Source organism: Salmo salar, chromosome 09, assembly GCF_965601325.2.
Source record: "Salmo salar chromosome 09, fSalSal1, whole genome shotgun sequence".
Classification (NCBI taxonomy): domain Eukaryota; kingdom Metazoa; phylum Chordata; class Actinopteri; order Salmoniformes; family Salmonidae; genus Salmo; species Salmo salar.
In genome coordinates this window covers 103,067,762-103,082,288 of record NC_138299.1, presented here as the reverse complement: position 1 = coordinate 103,082,288, position 14,527 = coordinate 103,067,762, and positions in this window count along the sequence as shown.

Below are 14,527 nucleotides of genomic sequence, written 5' to 3'. Positions count from 1 at the left end.
AGAGAGAGAGTCATTTCCCTACAATGCTGTGGAGAGAGAGAGAGAGAGAGAGAGTCTTTCGATACAAAGCTGTAGAGAGAGAGAGAGCATTGTTCCCTACAAAGCTGTGGAGAGAGAGAGAGTCGATCCCCACAAAGCTGTGGAGAGAGAGCGAGAGAGAGAGAGAGAGAGAGAGAGAGTCTTTCCATACAAAGCTGTAGAGAGAGTGAGAGAGAGTCGTTCCCTACAAAGCTGTGGAGAGAGAGAGAAAGAGAGAGAGAGACGTTCCCTACAAAGCTGTGGAGAGAGAGAGTCATTTCCCTCCAATGCTGTGGAGAGAGAAAGAGAGTCTTTCGATAAAATGCTGTAGAGAGAGAGAGAGCATCGTTCCCTACAAAGCTGTGGAGCGAGAGAGAGAGTCGATCCCCACAAAGCTGTGGAGAGAGAGAGAGAGAGAGAGAGAGAGAGAGTCGATCCTCACAAAGCTGTGGAAAGAGAGAGAGAGAGAGACTCAATCCCCACAAAGCTGTGGAGAGAGAGAGAGAGAGAGTCTTTCCATACAAAGCTGTGGAGAGAGAGAGAGAGAGAGAGACGTTCCCTACAAAGCTGTTGAGAGAGAGAGTCGTTTCCCTACAATGCTGTGGAGAGAGAGAGAGAGAGAGTCTTTCCATACAAAGCTGTAGAGAGAGAGAGTCATTTCCCTACAATGCTGTGGAGAGAGAGCGAGAGAGAGTCTTTCGATACAAAGCTGTAGAGAGAGAGAGAGCATTGTTCCCTACAAAGCTGTGGAGAGAGAGAGAGTCGATCCCCACAAAGCTGTGGAGAGAGAGAGAGAGAGAGAGAGAGAGAGAGTCGATCCCCACAAAGCTGTGGAGAGAGAGAGAGAGAGAGACTCGATCCCCACAAAGCTGTGGAGAGAGAGCGAGAGAGAGAGAGAGAGAGAGAGAGAGAGAGTCGTTCCCTACAAAGCTGTGGAGAGAGAGAGAGACGTTCCCTACAAAGCTGTGGAGAGAGAGAGAGTCGTTTCCCTACAATGCTGTGGAGAGAGAGAGAGAGAGAGAGTCTTTCCATACAAAGCTGTAGAGAGAGAGAGTCATTTCCCTACAATGCTGTGGAGAGAGAGAGAGAGAGAGTCTTTCGATACAAAGCTGTAGAGAGAGAGAGAGCATTGTTCCCTACAAAGCTGTGGAGAGAGAGAGAGTCGAGCCCCACAAAGCTGTGGAGAGAGAGCGAGAGAGAGAGAGAGAGAGAGAGAGAGTCTTTCCATACAAAGCTGTAGAGAGAGTGAGAGAGAGTCGTTCCCTACAAAGCTGTGGAGAGAGAGAGAAAGAGAGAGAGAGACGTTCCCTACAAAGCTGTGGAGAGAGAGAGTCATTTCCCTCCAATGCTGTGGAGAGAGAAAGAGAGTCTTTCGATAAAATGCTGTAGAGAGAGAGAGAGCATCGTTCCCTACAAAGCTGTGGAGCGAGAGAGAGAGTCGATCCCCACAAAGCTGTGGAGAGAGAGAGAGAGAGAGAGAGAGAGAGAGAGAGTCGATCCTCACAAAGCTGTGGAAAGAGAGAGAGAGAGAGACTCAATCCCCACAAAGCTGTGGAGAGAGAGAGAGAGAGAGTCTTTCCATACAAAGCTGTGGAGAGAGAGAGAGAGAGAGAGACGTTCCCTACAAAGCTGTTGAGAGAGAGAGAGTCGTTTCCCTACAATGCTGTGGAGAGAGAGAGAGAGAGAGTCTTTCCATACAAAGCTGTAGAGAGAGAGAGTCATTTCCCTACAATGCTGTGGAGAGAGAGCGAGAGAGAGTCTTTCGATACAAAGCTGTAGAGAGAGAGAGAGCATTGTTCCCTACAAAGCTGTGGAGAGAGAGAGAGTCGATCCCCACAAAGCTGTGGAGAGAGAGAGAGAGAGAGAGAGAGAGAGTCGATCCCCACAAAGCTGTGGAGAGAGAGAGAGAGAGAGACTCGATCCCCACAAAGCTGTGGAGAGAGAGCGAGAGAGAGAGAGAGAGAGAGAGAGAGAGAGAGAGTCTTTCCATACAAAGCTGTAGAGAGAGTGAGAGAGAGTTGTTCCCTACAAAGCTGTGGAGAGAGAGAGAGACGTTCCCTACAAAGCTGTGGAGAGAAAGAGAGAGAGTCATTCCCTACAAAGCTGTGGAGAGAGAGAGAGAGAGAGAGAGAGAGAGAGAGAGAGAGTCGTTCCCTACAAAGCTGTGGAGAGAGAGAGAGTCGTTCTCTACAAAGCTGTCGAGAGAGAGAGACATTGCCTACAAAGCTGAGGAGAGAGAGAGAGCTAGAGAGAGAGGGTCGTTACCCACAAAGCTGTAGAGAGAGAGAGAGAGAGAGTTGTTCCCTACAAAGCTGTCGAGAGAGAGAGTAGTTCCCCACAAAGCTGTAGAGAGAGAGAGAGAGACGTTCCCTAAAAAGCTGAGGAGAGAGATAAAGAGTTGTTCCCTAAAAAGCTGTCGAGAGAGAAAGAACGAGAGAGAGTTGTTTCCCTACAAAGCTGTGGAGAGAAAGAGAGAGAAAGAGTTGTTCCATACAAAGCTGAGGAGAAATATAGAGCGAGAGAGTCATTCCCTACAAAGCTGTGGAGTGAGAGAGTCGTTCCTTACAAAGCTGTGGAGAGAGAGAAAGAGTCGTTCCCTACAAAGCTGTGGAGAGAGAGAAAGAGAGTCATTCCCTACAAAGCAGTGGAGAGAGAGAGTCGTTCCATACAAAGCTGTCGAGAGACAGAGAGCGAGAGAGGGTCGTTTCCCTACAAAGCTGTCGAAAGATAAAGAGAGAGAGAGAGGTTCCATACAAAGCTGTGGAGAGAGAGAGAGAGAGTCATTCTCTTCACAGCTGTGGAGAGAGAGAGAGAGAGAGAGAGTCGTTCCCTACAAAGCTGTGGAGAGAGAGAGACGTTCCCTACAAAGCTGTGGAGAGAGAGAGAGAGAGAGAGAGAGAGTCTTTCCATACAAAGCTGTAGAGAGAGAGAGTAATTTCCCTACAATGCTGTGGAGAGAGAGAGAGAGAGAGAGTCTTTCGATACAAAGCTGTAGAGAGAGAGAGAGCATTGTTCCCTACAAAGCTGTGGAGAGAGAGAGAGTCGATCCCCACAAAGCTGTGGAGAGAGAGCGAGAGAGAGAGAGAGAGAGAGTCTTTCCATACAAAGCTGTAGAGAGAGTGAGAGAGAGTTGTTCCCTACAAAGCTGTGGAGAGAGAGAGAGAGAGAGAGAGACGTTCCCTACAAAGCTGTGGAGAGAGAGAGTCATTTCCCTCCAATGCTGTGGAGAGAGAAAGAGAGTATTTCGATAAAATGCTGTAGAGAGAGAGAGAGCATCGTTCCCTACAAAGCTGTGGAGCGAGAGAGAGAGTCGATCCCCACAAAGCTGTGGAGAGAGAGAGATAGAGAGAGAGAGAGAGAGAGAGAGAGAGAGAGAGAGAGTCGATCCTCACAAAGCTGTGGAAAGAGAGAGAGAGAGAGACTCAATCCCCACAAAGCTGTGGAGAGAGAGAGAGTCTTTCCATACAAAGCTGTGGAGAGAGAGAGAGAGAGAAACGTTCCCTACAAAGCTGTTGAGAGAGAGAGAGTCGTTTCCCTACAATGCTGTGGAGAGAGAGAGAGAGAGAGTCTTTCCATACAAAGCTGTAGAGAGAGAGAGTCATTTCCCTACAATGCTGTGGAGAGAGAGCGAGAGAGAGTCTTTCGATACAAAGCTGTAGAGAGAGAGAGAGCATTGTTCCCTACAAAGCTGTGGAGAGAGAGAGAGTCGATCCCCACAAAGCTGTGGAGAGAGAGAGAGAGAGAGAGAGAAAGTCATTCCCTACAAAAGCTGACGAGAGAGAGAGAAAGAGAGAGAGTAGTTCCATACAAAAGCTGTGGAGAGAGAGAAAAAGACGTTCCCTTCAAAGCTGTGGAGAGAGAGAGAGAGAGAGCGCGAGAGAGAGAGAGTCGTTCCCTACAAAGCTGTGGAGAGAGGGAGTCATTCCCAATAAAGCTGTGGAGAGCGGGAGTCATTCCCTACAAAGCTGTGGAGAGATAGAAAGAGAGACGTTCCCTACAAAGCTGTGGAGAGAAAGAGAGAGAGAGTAATTTCCCTACAAAGCTGTCGAGAGAGAGACAGAGAGATGTTCCCTACAAAGCTGTCGAGAGAGTGAGAGTCATTTCCTACAAAGCTGTGGAGAGAGAGAAAGACTCGTTCCCTACAAAGCTGTAGAGAGAGAGAGAGAGAGAGTCATTCCCTACAAAGCAGTGGAGAGAGAGAGTCGTTCCATACAAAGCTGTCGAGAGACAGAGAGCGAGAGAGGGTCGTTTCCCTACAAAGCTGTCGAAAGATAAAGAGAGAGAGAGAGAGGTTCCATACAAAGCTGTGGAGAGAGAGAGAGAGAGAGAGTCATTCTCTTCACAGCTGTGGAGAGAGAGAGAGAGAGAGTCGTTCCCTACAAAGCTGTGGAGAGAGAGAGAGACGTTCCCTACAAAGCTGTGGAGAGAGAGAGAGTCGTTTCCCTACAATGCTGTGGAGAGAGAGAGAGAGAGAGAGGTCTTTCGATACAAAGCTGTAGAGAGAGAGAGAGCATTGTTCCCTACAAAGCTGTGGAGAGAGAGAGAGTCGATCCCCACAAAGCTGTGGAGAGAGAGAGAGAGAGAGAGAGAAAGTCATTCCCTACAAAAGCTGACGAGAGAGAGAGAAAGAGAGAGAGTAGTTCCATACAAAAGCTGTGGAGAGAGAGAAAAAGACGTTCCCTTCAAAGCTGTGGAGAGAGAGAGAGAGAGAGCGCGAGAGAGAGAGAGTCGTTCCCTACAAAGCTGTGGAGAGAGGGAGTCATTCCCAATAAAGCTGTGGAGAGCGGGAGTCATTCCCTACAAAGCTGTGGAGAGATAGAAAGAGAGACGTTCCCTACAAAGCTGTGGAGAGAAAGAGAGAGAGAGTAATTTCCCTACAAAGCTGTCGAGAGAGAGACAGAGAGATGTTCCCTACAAAGCTGTCGAGAGAGTGAGAGTCATTTCCTACAAAGCTGTGGAGAGAGAGAAAGACTCGTTCCCTACAAAGCTGTAGAGAGAGAGAGAGAGAGTCATTCCCTACAAAGCAGTGGAGAGAGAGAGTCGTTCCATACAAAGCTGTCGAGAGACAGAGAGCGAGAGAGGGTCGTTTCCCTACAAAGCTGTCGAAAGATAAAGAGAGAGAGAGAGAGGTTCCATACAAAGCTGTGGAGAGAGAGAGAGAGAGAGAGTCATTCTCTTCACAGCTGTGGAGAGAGAGAGAGAGAGAGTCGTTCCCTACAAAGCTGTGGAGAGAGAGAGAGACGTTCCCTACAAAGCTGTGGAGAGAGAGAGAGTCGTTTCCCTACAATGCTGTGGAGAGAGAGAGAGAGAGAGAGAGTCTTTCCATACAAAGCTGTAGAGAGAGAGAGTCATTTCCCTACAATGCTGTGGAGAGAGAGAGAGAGAGAGTCTTTCGATACAAAGCTGTAGAGAGAGAGAGAGCATTGTTCCCTACAAAGCTGTGGAGAGAGAGAGAGTCGATCCCCACAAAGCTGTGGAGAGAGAGCGAGAGAGAGAGAGAGAGAGAGAGAGAGTCTTTCCATACAAAGCTGTAGAGAGAGTGAGAGAGAGTCGTTCCCTACAAAGCTGTGGAGAGAGAGAGAGAGAGAGAGACGTTCCCTACAAAGCTGTGGAGAGAGAGAGTCATTTCCCTCCAATGCTGTGGAGAGAGAAAGAGAGTCTTTCGATAAAATGCTGTAGAGAGAGAGAGAGCATCGTTCCCTACAAAGCTGTGGAGCGAGAGAGAGAGTCGATCCCCACAAAGCTGTGGAGAGAGAGAGAGAGAGAGAGAGACTCAATCCCCACAAAGCTGTGGAGAGAGAGAGAGAGAGAGTCTTTCCATACAAAGCTGTGGAGAGAGAGAGAGAGAGAGAGACGTTCCCTACAAAGCTGTTGAGAGAGAGAGAGTCGTTTCCCTACAATGCTGTGGAGAGAGAGAGTCATTTCCCTACAATGCTGTGGAGAGAGAGCGAGAGAGAGTCTTTCGATACAAAGCTGTAGAGATAGAGAGAGCATTGTTCCCTACAAAGCTGTGGAGAGAGAGAGAGTCGATCCCCACAAAGCTGTGGAGAGAGAGAGAGAGAGTCATTCCCTACAAAGCAGTGGAGAGAGAGAGTCGTTCCATACAAAGCTGTCGAGAGACAGAGAGCGAGAGAGGGTCGTTTCCCTACAAAGCTGTCGAAAGATAAAGAGAGAGAGAGAGGTTCCATACAAAGCTGTGGAGAGAGAGAGAGAGAGTCATTCTCTTCACAGCTGTGGAGAGAGAGAGAGAGAGAGAGAGTCGTTCCCTACAAAGCTGTGGAGAGAGAGAGACGTTCCCTACAAAGCTGTGGAGAGAGAGAGAGAGAGAGAGAGAGAGAGTCTTTCCATACAAAGCTGTAGAGAGAGAGAGTAATTTCCCTACAATGCTGTGGAGAGAGAGAGAGAGAGAGAGTCTTTCGATACAAAGCTGTAGAGAGAGAGAGAGCATTGTTCCCTACAAAGCTGTGGAGAGAGAGAGAGTCGATCCCCACAAAGCTGTGGAGAGAGAGCGAGAGAGAGAGAGTGAGAGAGAGTCTTTCCATACAAAGCTGTAGAGAGAGTGAGAGAGAGTTGTTCCCTACAAAGCTGTGGAGAGAGAGAGAGAGAGAGAGAGACGTTCCCTACAAAGCTGTGGAGAGAGAGAGTCATTTCCCTCCAACGCTGTGGAGAGAGAAAGAGAGTATTTCGATAAAATGCTGTAGAGAGAGAGAGAGCATCGTTCCCTACAAAGCTGTGGAGCGAGAGAGAGAGTCGATCCCCACACAGCTGTGGAGAGAGAGAGAGAGAGAGAGAGAGAGAGAGAGAGAGAGAGAGAGAGAGAGAGTCGATCCTCACAAAGCTGTGGAAAGAGAGAGAGAGAGAGACTCAATCCCCACAAAGCTGTGGAGAGAGAGAGAGAGTCTTTCCATACAAAGCTGTGGAGAGAGAGAGAGAGAGAGAGACGTTCCCTACAAAGCTGTTGAGAGAGAGAGAGTCGTTTCCCTACAATGCTGTGGAGAGAGAGAGAGAGAGAGTCTTTCCATACAAAGCTGTAGAGAGAGAGAGTCATTTCCCTACAATGCTGTGGAGAGAGAGCGAGAGAGAGTCTTTCGATACAAAGCTGTAGAGAGAGAGAGAGCATTGTTCCCTACAAAGCTGTGGAGAGAGAGAGAGTCGATCCCCACAAAGCTGTGGAGAGAGAGAGAGAGAGAGAGAGAGAGTCATTCCCTACAAAAGCTGACGAGAGAGAGAGAAAGAGAGAGAGTAGTTCCATACAAAAGCTGTGGAGAGAGAGAAAAAGATGTTCCCTTCAAAGCTGTGGAGAGAGAGAGAGAGAGAGCGCGAGAGAGAGAGAGTCGTTCCCTACAAAGCTGTGGAGAGCGGGAGTCATTCCCTACAAAGCTGTGGAGAGATAGAAAGAGAGACGTTCCCTACAAAGCTGTGGAGAGAAAGAGAGAGAGAGTAATTTCCCTACAAAGCTGTCGAGAGAGAGACAGAGAGATGTTCCCTACAAAGCTGTCGAGAGAGTGAGAGTCATTTCCTACAAAGCTGTGGAGAGAGAGAAAGACTCGTTCCCTACAAAGCTGTAGAGAGAGAGAGAGAGAGAGTCATTCCCTACAAAGCAGTGGAGAGAGAGAGTCGTTCCATACAAAGCTGTCGAGAGACAGAGAGCGAGAGAGGGTCGTTTCCCTACAAAGCTGTCGAAAGATAAAGAGAGAGAGAGAGAGGTTCCATACAAAGCTGTGGAGAGAGAGAGAGAGAGAGAGTCATTCTCTTCACAGCTGTGGAGAGAGAGAGAGAGAGAGTCGTTCCCTACAAAGCTGTGGAGAGAGAGAGAGACGTTCCCTACAAAGCTGTGGAGAGAGAGAGAGTCGTTTCCCTACAATGCTGTGGAGAGAGAGAGAGAGAGAGAGAGTCTTTCCATACAAAGCTGTAGAGAGAGAGAGTCATTTCCCTACAATGCTGTGGAGAGAGAGAGAGAGAGTCTTTCGATACAAAGCTGTAGAGAGAGAGAGAGCATTGTTCCCTACAAAGCTGTGGAGAGAGAGAGAGTCGATCCCCACAAAGCTGTGGAGAGAGAGCGAGAGAGAGAGAGAGAGAGAGAGAGAGTCTTTCCATACAAAGCTGTAGAGAGAGTGAGAGAGAGTCGTTCCCTACAAAGCTGTGGAGAGAGAGAGAGAGAGAGAGACGTTCCCTACAAAGCTGTGGAGAGAGAGAGTCATTTCCCTCCAATGCTGTGGAGAGAGAAAGAGAGTCTTTCGATAAAATGCTGTAGAGAGAGAGAGAGCATCGTTCCCTACAAAGCTGTGGAGCGAGAGAGAGAGTCGATCCCCACAAAGCTGTGGAGAGAGAGAGAGAGAGAGAGAGAGACTCAATCCCCACAAAGCTGTGGAGAGAGAGAGAGAGAGAGTCTTTCCATACAAAGCTGTGGAGAGAGAGAGAGAGAGAGAGACGTTCCCTACAAAGCTGTTGAGAGAGAGAGAGTCGTTTCCCTACAATGCTGTGGAGAGAGAGAGTCATTTCCCTACAATGCTGTGGAGAGAGAGCGAGAGAGAGTCTTTCGATACAAAGCTGTAGAGATAGAGAGAGCATTGTTCCCTACAAAGCTGTGGAGAGAGAGAGAGTCGATCCCCACAAAGCTGTGGAGAGAGAGAGAGAGAGTCATTCCCTACAAAGCAGTGGAGAGAGAGAGTCGTTCCATACAAAGCTGTCGAGAGACAGAGAGCGAGAGAGGGTCGTTTCCCTACAAAGCTGTCGAAAGATAAAGAGAGAGAGAGAGGTTCCATACAAAGCTGTGGAGAGAGAGAGAGAGTCATTCTCTTCACAGCTGTGGAGAGAGAGAGAGAGAGAGAGAGTCGTTCCCTACAAAGCTGTGGAGAGAGAGAGACGTTCCCTACAAAGCTGTGGAGAGAGAGAGAGAGAGAGAGAGAGAGAGTCTTTCCATACAAAGCTGTAGAGAGAGAGAGTAATTTCCCTACAATGCTGTGGAGAGAGAGAGAGAGAGAGAGTCTTTCGATACAAAGCTGTAGAGAGAGAGAGAGCATTGTTCCCTACAAAGCTGTGGAGAGAGAGAGAGTCGATCCCCACAAAGCTGTGGAGAGAGAGCGAGAGAGAGAGAGTGAGAGAGAGTCTTTCCATACAAAGCTGTAGAGAGAGTGAGAGAGAGTTGTTCCCTACAAAGCTGTGGAGAGAGAGAGAGAGAGAGAGAGACGTTCCCTACAAAGCTGTGGAGAGAGAGAGTCATTTCCCTCCAACGCTGTGGAGAGAGAAAGAGAGTATTTCGATAAAATGCTGTAGAGAGAGAGAGAGCATCGTTCCCTACAAAGCTGTGGAGCGAGAGAGAGAGTCGATCCCCACACAGCTGTGGAGAGAGAGAGAGAGAGAGAGAGAGAGAGAGAGAGAGAGAGAGAGAGGGAGTCGATCCTCACAAAGCTGTGGAAAGAGAGAGAGAGAGAGACTCAATCCCCACAAAGCTGTGGAGAGAGAGAGAGAGTCTTTCCATACAAAGCTGTGGAGAGAGAGAGAGAGAGAGACGTTCCCTACAAAGCTGTTGAGAGAGAGAGAGTCGTTTCCCTACAATGCTGTGGAGAGAGAGAGAGAGAGAGTCTTTCCATACAAAGCTGTAGAGAGAGAGAGTCATTTCCCTACAATGCTGTGGAGAGAGAGCGAGAGAGAGTCTTTCGATACAAAGCTGTAGAGAGAGAGAGAGCATTGTTCCCTACAAAGCTGTGGAGAGAGAGAGAGTCGATCCCCACAAAGCTGTGGAGAGAGAGAGAGAGAGAGAGAGAGAGTCATTCCCTACAAAAGCTGACGAGAGAGAGAGAAAGAGAGAGAGTAGTTCCATACAAAAGCTGTGGAGAGAGAGAAAAAGATGTTCCCTTCAAAGCTGTGGAGAGAGAGAGAGAGAGAGCGCGAGAGAGAGAGAGTCGTTCCCTACAAAGCTGTGGAGAGAGGGAGTCATTCCCAATAAAGCTGTGGAGAGCGGGAGTCATTCCCTACAAAGCTGTGGAGAGATAGAAAGAGAGACGTTCCCTACAAAGCTGTGGAGAGAAAGAGAGAGAGAGTAATTTCCCTACAAAGCTGTCGAGAGAGAGACAGAGAGATGTTCCCTACAAAGCTGTCGAGAGAGTGAGAGTCATTTCCTACAAAGCTGTGGAGAGAGAGAAAGACTCGTTCCCTACAAAGCTGTAGAGAGAGAGAGAGAGAGAGTCATTCCCTACAAAGCAGTGGAGAGAGAGAGTCGTTCCATACAAAGCTGTCGAGAGACAGAGAGCGAGAGAGGGTCGTTTCCCTACAAAGCTGTCGAAAGATAAAGAGAGAGAGAGAGAGGTTCCATACAAAGCTGTGGAGAGAGAGAGAGAGAGAGAGTCATTCTCTTCACAGCTGTGGAGAGAGAGAGAGAGAGAGTCGTTCCCTACAAAGCTGTGGAGAGAGAGAGAGACGTTCCCTACAAAGCTGTGGAGAGAGAGAGAGTCGTTTCCCTACAATGCTGTGGAGAGAGAGAGAGAGAGAGAGAGTCTTTCCATACAAAGCTGTAGAGAGAGAGAGTCATTTCCCTACAATGCTGTGGAGAGAGAGAGAGAGAGAGTCTTTCGATACAAAGCTGTAGAGAGAGAGAGAGCATTGTTCCCTACAAAGCTGTGGAGAGAGAGAGAGTCGATCCCCACAAAGCTGTGGAGAGAGAGCGAGAGAGAGAGAGAGAGAGAGAGAGTCTTTCCATACAAAGCTGTAGAGAGAGTGAGAGAGAGTCGTTCCCTACAAAGCTGTGGAGAGAGAGAGAGAGAGAGAGACGTTCCCTACAAAGCTGTGGAGAGAGAGAGTCATTTCCCTCCAATGCTGTGGAGAGAGAAAGAGAGTCTTTCGATAAAATGCTGTAGAGAGAGAGAGAGCATCGTTCCCTACAAAGCTGTGGAGCGAGAGAGAGAGTCGATCCCCACAAAGCTGTGGAGAGAGAGAGAGAGAGAGAGAGAGAGAGACTCAATCCCCACAAAGCTGTGGAGAGAGAGAGAGAGAGAGTCTTTCCATACAAAGCTGTGGAGAGAGAGAGAGAGAGAGAGACGTTCCCTACAAAGCTGTTGAGAGAGAGAGAGTCGTTTCCCTACAATGCTGTGGAGAGAGAGAGAGAGAGAGTCTTTCCATACAAAGCTGTAGAGAGAGAGAGTCATTTCCCTACAATGCTGTGGAGAGAGAGCGAGAGAGAGTCTTTCGATACAAAGCTGTAGAGATAGAGAGAGCATTGTTCCCTACAAAGCTGTGGAGAGAGAGAGAGTCGATCCCCACAAAGCTGTGGAGAGAGAGAGAGAGAGAGAGAGAGAGAGAGAGTCGATCCCCACAAAGCTGTGGAGAGAGAGAGAGAGAGACTCGATCCCCACAAAGCTGTGGAGAGAGAGCGAGAGAGAGAGAGAGAGAGAGAGAGAGAGAGAGTCTTTCCATACAAAGCTGTAGAGAGAGTGAGAGAGAGTTGTTTCCCTACAAAGCTGTGGAGAGAGAGAGAGAGAGAGAGAGAGACGTTCCCTACAAAGCTGTGGAGAGAAAGAGTCATTTCCCTCCAATGCTGTGGAGAGAGAGAGAGAGAGAGAGAGAGAGAGAGAGAGAGAGAGAGAGAGTCGATCCCCACAAAGCTGTGGAGAGAGAGAGAGAGACTCGATCCCCACAAAGCTTTGGAGAGAGAGAGAGAGAGAGAGACGTTCCCTACAAAGCTGTGGAGAGAGAGAGTCATTTCCCTCCAATGCTGTGGAGAGAGAAAGAGAGTCTTTCGATAAAATGCTGTAGAGAGAGAGAGAGCATCGTTCCCTACAAAGCTGTGGAGCGAGAGAGAGAGTCGATCCCCACAAAGCTGTGGAGAGAGAGAGAGAGAGAGAGAGAGAGAGACTCAATCCCCACAAAGCTGTGGAGAGAGAGAGAGAGAGAGTCTTTCCATACAAAGCTGTGGAGAGAGAGAGAGAGAGAGAGACGTTCCCTACAAAGCTGTTGAGAGAGAGAGAGTCGTTTCCCTACAATGCTGTGGAGAGAGAGAGAGAGAGAGTCTTTCCATACAAAGCTGTAGAGAGAGAGAGTCATTTCCCTACAATGCTGTGGAGAGAGAGCGAGAGAGAGTCTTTCGATACAAAGCTGTAGAGATAGAGAGAGCATTGTTCCCTACAAAGCTGTGGAGAGAGAGAGAGTCGATCCCCACAAAGCTGTGGAGAGAGAGAGAGAGAGAGAGAGAGAGAGAGAGTCGATCCCCACAAAGCTGTGGAGAGAGAGAGAGAGAGACTCGATCCCCACAAAGCTGTGGAGAGAGAGCGAGAGAGAGAGAGAGAGAGAGAGAGAGTCTTTCCATACAAAGCTGTAGAGAGAGTGAGAGAGAGTTGTTCCCTACAAAGCTGTGGAGAGAGAGAGAGAGAGAGAGAGAGACGTTCCCTACAAAGCTGTGGAGAGAAAGAGTCATTTCCCTCCAATGCTGTGGAGAGAGAGAGAGAGAGAGAGAGAGAGAGAGAGAGAGAGAGAGAGAGTCGATCCCCACAAAGCTGTGGAGAGAGAGAGAGAGACTCGATCCCCACAAAGCTTTGGAGAGAGAGAGAGAGAGAGAGTCTTTTCATACAAAGCTGTAGAAAGAGTGAGAGAGAGTCATTCCCTACAAAGCTGTGGAGAGAGAGAGAGTCTTTCCATACAAAGCTGTGGAGAGAGAGAGAGAGAGAGAGTCGTTCCCTACAAAGCTGAGGAGAGAGAGAGTCATTCACCACAAAGCTGAGGAAAGAGAAAGAGAGTCGTTCACCACAAAGCTGTGGAGTGAGAGACGTTCCCTACAAAGCTGTCGAGAGAGAGTGAGAGTCATCCCCTACAAAGCTGTGGAGAGAGAGAGAGACAGAGAGAGAGAGAGAGAGTTGTTCCCTACAAAGCTGTGGAGAGAGAGAGTCGTTCCCTACAAAGCTGAGGAGAGAAAGAGAGAGAGTAATTTCCCTACAAAGCTGTCGAGAGAGAGAATAATTTCCCTACAAAGCTGTCGAGAGAGAGAGAGAGAGACGTTCCCTACAAAGCTGTCGAGAGAGTGAGACTCATTTCCTACAAAGCTGTGGAGAGAGAGAAAGACTCGTTCCCTACAAAGCTGTAGAGAGAGAGAGAGAGTGAGTCATTCCCTACAAAGCTGTGGAGCGAGAGAGAGAGAGTCGTTCCTTACAAAGCTGTCGAGAGACAGAGAGCGAGAGAGAGTCGTTCCATACAAAGCTGTGGAGAGATTGAGAGTCGTTCCCTACAAAGCTGTGGTGAGAAAGAGAGCGAGAGAGTCGTTCCATACAAAGTTGTGGAGAGAGAGAGACATTCCCTACAAAGCTGTGGAGAGAGAGAGAGTCTTTCCATACAAAGCTGTAGAGAGAGTGAGAGAGAGTCGTTCCCTACAAAGCTGTGGAGAGAGAGAGAGAGAGAGAGAGAGAGAGAGAGAGAGTCTTTCCTACAAAGCTGTGGAGAGAGAGAAAGACTCGTTCCCTACAAACCTGTAGAGAGAGAGAGAGAGAGAGAGAGAGTCATTCCCTACAAAGCTGTGGAGCGAGAGAGAGAGAGTCGTTCCTTACAAAGCTGTCGAGAGACAGAGAGCGAGAGAGAGTCGTTCCCTACAAAGCTGTGGAGAGATAGAGAGTCGTTCCCTACAAAGCTGTGGAGAGAAAGAGAGCGAGAGAGTCGTTTCCCTACAAAGTTGTCGAAAGAGAAAGAGAGAGAAAGTGGTTCCATACAAAGCTGTGGAGAGAGAGAGGGAGAGAGTCATTCCCTACACAGCTATGGAGAGAGAGAGAGAGAGAGAGAGAGAGAGAGAGTCTTTCGATACAATGCTGTAGAGAGAGAGAGAGCATCGTTCCCTACAAAGCTGTGGAGAGAGAGAGAGAGTCGATCCCCACAAAGCTGTGGAGAGAGAGAGAGAGAGAGAGAGAGAGAGAGAGAGAGAGAGAGAGAGTCGATCCCCACAAAGCTGTGGAGAGAGAGAGAGAGACTCGATCCCCACAAAGCTTTGGAGAGAGAGAGAGAGAGAGAGAGTCTTTCCATACAAAGCTGTAGAAAGAGTGAGAGAGAGTCATTCCCTACAAAGCTGTGGAGAGAGAGAGAGTCTTTCCATACAAAGCTGTGGAGAGAGAGAGAGAGAGAGTCGTTCCCTACAAAGCTGAGGAGAGAGAGAGTCATTCACCACAAAGCTGAGGAAAGAGAAAGAGAGTCGTTCACCACAAAGCTGTGGAGTGAGAGACGTTCCCTACAAAGCTGTCGAGAGAGAGTGAGAGTCATCCCCTACAAAGCTGTGGAGAGAGAGAGAGACAGAGAGAGAGAGAGAGAGTTGTTCCCTACAAAGCTGTGGAGAGAGAGAGTCGTTCCCTACAAAGCTGAGGAGAGAAAGAGAGAGAGTAATTTCCCTACAAAGCTGTCGAGAGAGAGAGTAATTTCCCTACAAAGCTGTCGAGAGAGAAAGAGAGAGACGTTCCCTACAAAGCTGTCGAGAGAGTGAGACTCATTTCCTACAAAGCTGTGGAGAGAGAGAAAGACTCGTTCCCTACAAAGCTGTAGAGAG